Here is an 11,014-nt window from a genome sequence, read left to right as displayed (position 1 = left end):
ATGTCTGTGAGGGCATTTACAGAAGAGATTAGAATTTAAATTGTGAAGATTAATAAACAGAAACTCCATTTAAATTAGACTTGGGAGGGCCTGTAGAAGGAGCTCACACACCCTACCACTCATTACCAATTAACCTAAACAGGAAGAGACCTACTTTCCATCTCCAACAGCAAGGTGTTTTTCTACTCTACTACTCCAGCAGGAAGGAAATCTGCTCATTCTACAACCACTCAGCCAATGAAACAGTGTTATAACTCAGTCAATGAAAAGCCACTACACTTTGAACTTCCAATTTTCTCTAATGGTCCCTGTTTACAACAGCTGCTCTGAACTCCTTCTTCCCTCCATAAAAGAACAGTCTTCTTTTTTGTTCTCTGGACTTGTGCATGGTTCACCATTAGACCACTTATCCAGAATTGCAATTCTTTGTTGTTTCCGAATACACCCATTTTGTTGGAGAAATATCTGGCTCTTTATTTGTTTAAGACCAACAGAAGCAGTAGACTGAGTAAAGAAGGTCAATTCATCATCCAATCCACTGACAACCTCAATAAAACAAAAAAGGCAGATAAAGGGTGAATTCTCTCTCTTGTTGAGTGGAGATGTTCACTTTCTCCTGCCCTCAGACATTAGAGCTCTTGGTCCTTGGGTCTTTGGATGTGAATTATACTACCAATCTCTCTCATTTTCCATCTTGCAGATGGCATAGCATATCTCAGCCTCCATAATCACATGAGCCAATTACTATAATAAATCTTCTCTTCTATATCTATATGTATTTTATCGGTTCTGTTTCTCTGGAGAATCCTAATATGCTTTCTCACCCACTATATCCAATTACTCACCCTGTCTTATTGATTCTACCTCTTAAATAATCTCTCTAATCCACTAAGCATTCCTCTCTATTTTCCTGGCTGCTCCCCCTAGGGTATTGCCATCATCTTGCTTAGAATTCAATACAAATTCAATAGAAAGTTTCTCAGCCTCCTGCCTTGCTACCTTCCTACATATTCTACATATTCTCACAACTACCAGATAATCTAAAATATAAAAATGATTATGTCAAACCCAATTGCCGTGCCTTTATGATCTATTTCTGCTCCAGCTTTATCTCTCACTCCCCCACACCCACCCCTTTTCTACCCTGCATTGCCTAATTGTTCCATTCCTCAAGGACCTTATTTTCTCATTTTGTCAATACTTTCCTTTCTGTTTAGAATTTCTTGCTGCTAGCTCCTGTGTTTAACTGGATAACTCCTATTCATTTTTCAGCTCCCTCTCTCTCTCTCTCTCTCTCTCTCACACACACACACACACACACACACACACACAGTACTTTCCTTATTACACTGTGTTATAATTTTCCACTTCTGTCTTCTCCACAAGACTTGTGTGGCTCTCAGAGGGAAGAAAGCAGTCTGTCTTATTTACAATTATTTCCCTCTCCTATCTCCTCCCACTGTGCCAGTACAGAGCCAGTACAGAGCCCATTATTGTTTGTTGAGTGAATACTCAAACTCCAGACATTCATTAGCTCTCATTCAAGGAGAACTTTTGTTTTTGTTTTTTTTTTGTATTTAACCTAATATATTTATTTATTTATTTATTTTTAATATAATTTTTATTTAATTCTTTTTCAAGTACAGGTTTCTGTGGGAGCCCACCAGGCCGCAGGGGATCACGGACAGAGCCCCCACTGTGAAAACGGTGGCGGGACTTGGTTTCTGGTCCCTGGAGCCGGCGGGTATCTTGACATCTTCCGGACCTTCTCCTTCTCAGCCTTGAAGGAAAGAACTAGGTCTTGGCATGTGCGTCATGTTCCAGGGAAGTGATAATCTTGAGGACACTGTTATCTGTGGGCTAATGTTCTCAGGATGTGAGAACATCTTGCCCTCTTGATAGCCTTCGGTAATGTACAAACTTTTGTAAAACAGCATTGTTCTCAGGCCACTGTAGTTCTGCATATAAGCCAGCAGTTCCTTGAATAAACTGGCCATTTGCCAGCCAGGAGCACTTGGACCTCTCCATTATTTTAATTAAGTTAAGTCCATCGCCTCACCTCGCGAACACCTTGCTGCCACGGGCGGCGGCAGGTTTCTGTCTTATATTCCCAACCCTGCCCGCCCCTTCCCCATGCTCCCTGTCTCCCTCCCCTTTCCACCCCCCACCCTTAGTTATTGTCCATGTGTCCTTTATACTTGTTCATGTGAGTCCATTCCCTTTTCCCCTATGATTCTCTCCCCTCTCCCCTCTGGACCCTGTCAGCCTGTTCCATATTTGAGTGTCATTGGTCGTATTTTGCTTGCTTGTTTGGTTCGTTTAGAATCCTGTTAACGGTGAGATCATATGATATTTGTCTTTCACCGCCTGGCTNCCGCCTCCCTCCCCTTTCCACCCCCCACCCCTAGTTATTGTCCATGTGTCCTTTATACTTGTTCATGTGAGTCCATTCCCTTTTCCCCTATGATTCTCTCCCCTCTCCCCTCTGGACCCTGTCAGCCTGTTCCATATTTGAGTGTCATTGGTCGTATTTTGCTTGCTTGTTTGGTTCGTTTAGAATCCTGTTAATGGTGAGATCATATGATATTTGTCTTTCACCGCCTGGCTTATTTCGCTCAGCATAATGCTTTCCAGTTCCATCCATGATGTTGCAAAGGGTAGTAGTTCCTTCTTCCTTTCTGCGGCATAGAATTCCATTGTGTAAATGTACCATAGTTTTTTGATCCAGTCATTGACCGATGGGCATCTAGGTTGCTTCCAACTCTTGGCTATCGTGAATTGTGCTGCTATGAACATTGGGGTGCATAGGTTCTTTTGGATTGGTGTTTCAGGATTCTTAGGATATACTCCTAACAGTGGAATTGCTGGGTCAAAAGGCACGTCTATTTTTAGTTTTCTGAGAAAATTCCATACTATTTTCCATAGTGGTTGTACCAGTCTGCAATCCCACCAACAGTGAACTAGGGTCCCTCAAGGAGAACTTTTGAACACATAAGTATATAGTGCCAATGATAATTTTAACTTTCTGGTAAGGAAGAATAGTTTTTCATATGATTGGCTATGTTTCACCAGCAATGAGTATAATGATGTATACCTGGCTGTACCAATTCAGATATGCACATCAAAATGAAGACTGTGTGTTCCAGGGGGTAAAAGCTAGACCTGACTGGTGTAGCTCAGTGGGCTGGGCATCATCCAACAAACTGAAAGGTCTTTGGTTCACTTCCTGGTCAGGGCACATGCTTGGGTTAAGGGCCAGATTCCTGGTTGGGGGCATGTAGAAGGCAACTGATTCGTGTTTCTCTCCTCACTTTCTCCCTCCTTTCCCCTCTCTCTAAAAATAAATAAAATAAAATCTCAAAAAAAACAAACAAAACATCCGTGCACTGTTTGAATTTAGACAGGGCATTTACAAAATCCCTCCCATTTCAGCATTTCTTTAACTGTTGTTTTTTTTTGGTGGCTATGGTTTTTTTTTTCTGCTTTAGTGGTGGTTATTTTCCCCCATGGTTTAAAATGATTTCAGCTAAAGCAGCATTTATGAAAATCCCCAACCAGATGTGTTCTCTCCATAATCTGAACTCTTCCACAGCCTCTTAAATTATTCTCATCATGATACCTAGTGTTGCAATTATGTGGTTACACACATAAAACTTCTTGAGGACAGGGATTGCCTTTTATTTTTGTATCCCAAGCTCCTAGCAAAATGTTTAAAATGTAGTAGTATCTAGGGCATATTGTTAAATGAACAGATGCAATAGATTAAAGGATTAATCTTGAGAATAGGAAGCTATTTGTAGCTCAGACATAGACCAGGACTAAACAACCTCTAATGCACTATACATGATGCAGTTTCTAGTCTGCCATTCCCATCAGTCACTTTTTTCTAAGTGTATAAAATCCATTTTTTTCTAATTGGAACTTAACAGCACCAAAAGAAATGAATGTAGATAAATTGGACTTCATTAAAATTGAAAACTGTCCTACATATATCAAAATTAAGAAAGTGAGATTACAATCCATAGAGTGGGAGAAAATATTTGTAAGTCATTTGTCTGATAAAGATTGAGCATCCAGAATATATCAATAACTCTTACAATGCAACAATAAAAAGACAACCTACCCAATTGATAGATGGGCAAAAGATCTGAATAGACATCTCTCCAAAGATGTACAGATGGCCAACAGGTACCCAGAAAGATGTTCAACATTATTAGCCATTAGGAAAATGCAAGTCAAAACCACAATAAGATACCACTTCACACCTACTAGAATAACAGTAATAATAATATAAATATAATAAATGTTGGTGACAATGTGGAGAAACTGGAGCCCTCTCATGTTGCTGGTGTAAATGAAAAATGGTGCAGCTCTTTGGGAAAACAGCCTGGAAGTTCCTTAAATAATTATACACTGAGTTATGCCCACAAATTCCATTTCTAGGTACATATCCAAGAGAAGTGAAAACACTCACACAAAATTTATGTGAATGATTATGGGAACATTATTTTTTTTAAATTTATTTATTTTTTAAATTTAATTCTTGTTCAAGTACAGTTTTCTGTCTTATATTCCCAGCCTTGCCCACCCCCCACCCAGTGCTCCCCACCTCCCTCCCATTTCCGCCCCCACCCTTAGTTATTGTCCATGTGTCCTTTATACTTGTTCATGTGAGTCCATTCCCTTTTCCCCTATGATTCTCTCCCCTCTCCCCTCTGGGCCCTGTCAGCCTGTTCCATATTTGAGTGTCTTTGGTCATATTTTGCTTGCTTATTTGTTTTGTTGTTTAGATTCCTGTGATATCATATGGTATTTGTCTTTTACCGCCTGGCTTATTTCGCTCAGCATAATGCTTTCCAGTTCCATCCATAATGTTGCAAAGGGTAGGAACTCCTTCTTCCTTTCTGCAACATAGAATTCCTTTGTGTAAATGTACCATAGTGTTTTGATCCAGTCATTTACCGATGGGCATCTAGGTTGCTTCCAACTCTTGGCTATCATAAATTGTGCTGTTGTGAACATCAGGGTGCATAGGTTCTTTTGGATGTAATACATCACATAAACAAAAGCAAAGACAAAAACCACATGATCATATCAATAGATGCAGAAAAAGCTTTGATAAGGTACAACACCCATTTATGATAAAGGCACTCAGAAAAATGGGAATAGAGGGAGCATTCCTCAATATAATAAAGGCCATATATGAAAGACCTACAGTCAGCATCATACTCAATGGGCAAAAACTAAAAGCTTTTCCACTAAGATCAGGAACAAGACAAGGTTGTCCACTTTCACCACTTCTATTCAATATAGAATTGGAAGTTCTAGCACAGCGATCAGACAAGAAAAGGAAACAAAAGGCATCCAAATCAGAAAGGAGGAAACAAAACTGGCATTGTTTGCAGATGACATGATAGTGTACATGGAAAAGCCTATAGCTGCTACCAAAAACCTGCTCGAACTAATGAATGAATTTGGCAAAACAGCAGGATACAAAGTCAATACCCAGAAATCAAAGGCATATTTGTATACCAACAATGAAACAGCAGAAGCAGAAATCAAGAAAAAAATCCCATTCAATATAGCAAAAACAAAAATAAAATATCTGGGAAAAACCTAACCAAGGAGGTAAAAGACCTGTATGCAGGAAACTACACAACACTGAAGAAAGAAATCAAGGAAGACACAAACAAATGGAAACATATACCGTGTTCTTGGATTGGAAGAATTAACATCATCAAAATGTCCATACTACCCAAAGCAATTTACAGAATCAATGCAATACCTATTAAAGTACCAATGGCACATTTCACAGACATAGAACAAACACTTCAAAAATTTATATGGAACCATAAAGGACCCCGAATAGCAGCCGCAATTTTGAGAAAGAAGAACAAAGTAGGAGGAATCACAATACCTGATATCAAACTATATTACAAGGCCACTGTCATCAAAACAGCCTGGTACTGGCATAAAAACAGGCACATAGACCAATGGAATAGAACAGAGAGCCAAGAAATAAGCCCAAGTCTCTACAGTCAATTAATATTCGACAAAGGGAGCAGTAACATAAAATGGAGTAAAGATAGCCTCTTCAACAAATGGTGTTGGAAGAACCGGACAGCTATGCACAAAAAAAATGAAACTCAAGCACCAACTTACACCATACACCAAAATAAATTCAAGGTGGATAAAAGACTTAAATATAAGCTGTGAAACCATTAAAGCCCTAGAGGAGAGCATTGGCAGAAAAATCTCAGATATTCCACGCAGCAATCTTTTTACTGATATGTCCCCTAGAGCAAGGGACATAAAAGAAAGAATAAATAAATAGGAACAATATTTATAATAGCTAAACAGTGGAAATAATACACAATATGTAAGTACATCATGGTGGCATATCACACTTGCTTACCTATTTTTCTATTGAGAAGGATGAGCTTTGACTTTAATAGTTGTTTATTATAGTATAATAGTTTATGAGTAGCCATATGTTGATTTATTAAAAAATTAATTCTATCATTGAATGTTAATATGACATTAGCATTTAAAGGCCAAATATAGTTTTGATAATTCTGTAAAATATTTTTAATTTAATTTTAATTTTGAATTTTTAAAAACACATTTTATTGATTATGCTATTACAGTCATCCCAGCTTTCCCCTTTGCTTCCCTTCACCTGGTACTCCCATTCCCTCCAGCAATAACCTCTTAGTTCATGTCCATGGGTCATGTATGTAAGGTCTTTGGCTTCCCCCTTTGTATACCATTCTTAACACCTCCTGTCTACTCTGTATATACCAATTTGTACTTTTGTTGTTGTTTAGTTTTTATTTCATAATAAACTTAACTGCAAACCAGCTAGACTTGGAAGGGGTAAGGAAAACATGAAACCCAATGAACTGTGATGAGGGCAGAAAGATTATAGAACATTCCAAGCAGATGGAGGTGAAGGGGTGCTCTCCTGAGCTACAGAAGGAATGGTCTGGTGGTTAAGATAAAACACAAGTCAAATGTATTAGAGTTGTTCACAGTCAGTGATGGCGATCATCTTGATGGTCTTGCCATTCCTGGACCCATAGCGCTCCATGGCTGTCACTACATGCATGCCGTCGTCTTTCGTCTGGCCAGAGACCACATGCTTGCCATTCAGTCACTCAGTCTTGGCAGTGCAGATGAAAACCTGGGAACCATTTGTGTTGAGTCCAGCATTTGCCATGAACAAGATGCCAGGACCTGTGTGCTTTAGGACAAAATTCTCATCATCAAATTTCTCCCTGTAGATGGACTTGTGTAGATGGACTTGCTGCCTGTGCCATTGTGGTGTGTGAAGTCACCACCCTGGCACATAAATCCCAGAATAATTCTATGAAAGCAGGAGCCTTTATAACTAAATCCTTTCTCTCCAGCACTTAGAGCATGAAAGTTTTTGGCTGTGTTTGGAATTTTGTCTGCAAACAGCTTGAAGGAGATATTGCCCAAAGGCTTGATATCAGCAGTGATGTTGAAGAACATGGTGGGGTTGACTATGGCTGGGCACGGGGAGGTGCAAGGTGGCAGCACCTGCAAGGCCCCAATTTTTGCTTCTTAATCCCTATAACTTTTCCCCCACTCTCTCCTTCTCCCTTCAAATGATCTTCATATCTATGACCCTGTTTTTGTTCTGCTTGTTTGCTGAGTTTGTTTTTTAGCTTCAATTGTTGATAATTGTGCATTTATTGCCATTTAATGTTCACAGTTTTGATCTTCTTTTTCTTAAATAAGTCCCTTTAACATTTCATGTAATAATGGCTTGGTGATGAAGAACTCCTTTAACTTGACCTTATCTGGGAAGCACTTAATCTGCCCTCCCATTCTAAATGATAGCTTTGCTGCATAGAGTAATCTAGGTTGTAGGTCCTTGCTTTTTATCACTTTGAATACTTACCAATCCCTTCTAGCCTGCAAAGTTTCTTTTGAGAAATCAGCTGTTTAGTCCTATGGGAACTCCTTTGTAAGTAACTACCTGCTTTCCTCTTGCTGCTTTAAGATTCTCTCTCTTTAGCCTTTGGCATTTTAATTATGATGCATCTTGGTGTAGACCTCCTTGCATCCAACATGTTTGGACTCTCTGTGCTTCCTAGACTTGTATGTTTATTTCCTTCACCAAAGTAAGGAAGATTTCTTTCATTATTTTTTCAAATACGTTTTCAATTTCTTACTCTTTCTTTCCTTCTGACACCCCTATGATTCAAATGTTGGTACATTAAAAGTTGTCCCAGAGGTTCCTTACCTTATCCTCATTTTTTTGGATTCTTTTTCTTCTTGCTGTTCTGATTGGATATTTTTTCTTCCTGATGTTCTAAATCATTGATTTTATTCTCAGCTTCATCCCCTCCACTGTAAATTTTTCTTTAGTTCACTTAGTGTAAACTTTATTTCTGCCTGGGTCTATTTTATGCTGTTGATGTACCTAATGAATTCCTTGAGCATCCAAATAAGTAGTGTTTTGAACTCTGCATCTAATAGATTGCTTATCACCATTTGTTTGGTTCTTTTTCTGGAGGTTTGATCTGTTCTTTCATTTGAGCCATTTTTCTTTGTCTCCACATTTTGGCAGCCTCCCTATGTTTATTCCTATGTATTAGGTAGAGCTGCTTTGACTCCTTTTCTTAGTGGCATGGCCTATTGTAGAAAAGCACACCTATAAGTAGAAAGGGGTGGGGAGCCTAAGGTAGTCACCTGGGTGGGGTAACCCACGTGAACCAGGTTGATGGAATCTCAGATATGTGGCTCTGTGTGAGTGAGGGCTCAGAAAAGGGACATTGGATGCTGCCTATACTTTGGAGTTTTTTCCAGGAGGAAGCTTTGCCCCAGCACTTGCCCAGATGCCAGACACTTCAGTTTCTCCCTGTATGCCACTAGTGTCCTTTCAGCTACTGCCCCAGTGCTGGTGTCCAGAGAGAGTGAGTCTGCATGAGTCATAGTCTGTTAAGGATGCTTTAAGAGGAGATACCTGTGAATCTTGCAGTTTCTTCCACTGCCCACACTCTCACTGGTTTTTGCAGCCAGAAGTTATGGGGACTTATCTCCCTGGCACTGGAACCCTGGGCTGGGTGGTCTGGTGTGGGGCTGGGATCCCTCACTCCCTAGATATCCCTTTTTATTTTTATCTACCACATGTGGTTGTGGGACTGCTCATTTCATGTCTCTGCCTCTCTGCATCTCCACATTTCCTCCCCTCCTACCTGTTTGAATAAATGTGGCTTCTTTAATTCCTTGGTTGCCAGGTTTCTCTACAGCTTGATCTTCTCACAGTTCTGGGTGATAGCTGTTTTGTAGTTTAGTTGCAATTTTTGCTGTAGTTGTGTGAGGAAGTGAGAATGTTTACCTACATCTCCATCTTAACTGGAATTGTTTAAAAATCTGAAAGAATGAGTCTATAGTAATTGTATTCTCCAGAAGAATTTTTCTAACAACTTGTTAAAATCTGTAAAATTTTACTCAGTGGCTTTCATATAAATTAAATGAAATTTATATGTACTACATTAAATTTATGTGTAAACCTATCTGCAATTATAGTATTTGATATCTAAGTATTTTTTCTTCTCAGTAAATAGCATCATTTATGCATGTCTTCCTGTGCTTTTTCCACTGATATTTTATAATTTTCTTTCAATATTTTTCTCTCAAATTGAGTGAATAACCAAATATTTAATATTTTGTCATTATTGTGAATCTCTTTTTTTTGTTATATTGTCTATCCTTGTGTCACTTATTAGTGAAACAACTGGGTTTTGTCAGTTATATTACTTTGTTCAACATATCAATTTTTAATGAATTGTATATTGATGACAGACTTCTTTATATATTCCTGTCATTTTAGAGAAGTGGTATTTCTATTTCTTCCAAATATTTATAACTCATTTCTTTTTTTTCATGACATATTTTATTAAGTTTATTTTTTATTTTTAATCATTTTTAATTTAATTCTTGTTTAAGTACAGTTTTCTGTCTTATAGTCCCAGCCCTGCCCACCCCCTGCCCAGTGCTCCCCACCTCCCTCCCATTTCCGCCCCCCACCCTTAGTTATTGTCCATGTGTCCTTTATACTTGTTCATGTGAGTCCATCCCCTTTTCCCCTATGATTCTCTCCCCTCTCCCCTCTGGACCCTGTCAGCCTGTTCTGTATTTGAGTGTCATTGGTCATATTTTGCTTGCTTGTTTGTTTTGTTGTTTAGATTCCTGTTAACACATTTCTTTTCCTTCTTCAATCTCATTTTACCATAACTTTAATTTAGCCTGATAAGAGAGACATCATGTCATATTTGTGTTTTTAATAGGGTGTCTCCTGTGCCTCTGGCTCTTGATTTTAGGTTTGTATAGTGATTCTGTCAAGAAAGGGAATTTCCCATGCCTTTTTATTTTGTTTAGCCAATGGGAGGTTTAAATTTTAAGAAATGTCTTCTTACATTTTTTGAAATATTAGGCCTCAGCTCGAAGATACCCAGACAGGCCTTTCTTAATACCCTTATCTAATGTGACCACTCACCTATGGTCACACTCTAATATATCACTGTCGTATATTCTTCAGAGCACTCAACATCATATGAACCTATTCTAGTGAGTTAGTGCCTTACTTACCTCTCCCCCCATGAGAATGGAAGCTCCAAGAAAGCTGTTTTTGCCCATCTTTTTAAAAAATTGTTTTATATCTGGCTTTAAACAATTTGATCTTTTGACTAATTATCACTTTTAGCTGCCCCCTTTGTTTTGAGGGGAAGGGAAGGAGAGAAGGAGAGAAGTATCAATGTATGGTTGCCTCTTGAGAGTCCCCTGCCAGGAACTGGCCTGCAACCCAGGCATGTGCCCTGACTGGGAATTGAACCGTGATCGTGTGGCTCGCAGGCCTGTGCTCAATCCACTGAGCTACGCCAGCCAGGGCCTAGTTTTTTCCCCATCTTGTTCACTGTTGTATCCCCAGTGCCTTGAACAGTGCCTGATACATATTTGGCATTCAATTTATATTTTATGA

General features: G+C 39.0%; 1 pseudogene; it reads right to left on the bottom strand.

Moving 5' to 3' along the window:
• Window positions 1–6,920: 6,920 nt before the first annotated feature.
• LOC118987005 (peptidyl-prolyl cis-trans isomerase A-like) lies at window positions 6,921–10,671 on the bottom strand (annotated as a pseudogene).
• Between the last annotated feature and the right edge of the window lie 343 nt (window positions 10,672–11,014).

This window comes from Sturnira hondurensis, unplaced genomic scaffold (assembly GCF_014824575.4).
Source record: "Sturnira hondurensis isolate 20B ecotype Veracruz unplaced genomic scaffold, ASM1482457v3 Scaffold0004786, whole genome shotgun sequence".
NCBI classification, from domain to species: domain Eukaryota; kingdom Metazoa; phylum Chordata; class Mammalia; order Chiroptera; family Phyllostomidae; genus Sturnira; species Sturnira hondurensis.
The sequence above is the reverse complement of the archived record's forward strand: the minus strand, read 5'-3'. Positions and strand labels throughout refer to the sequence as shown.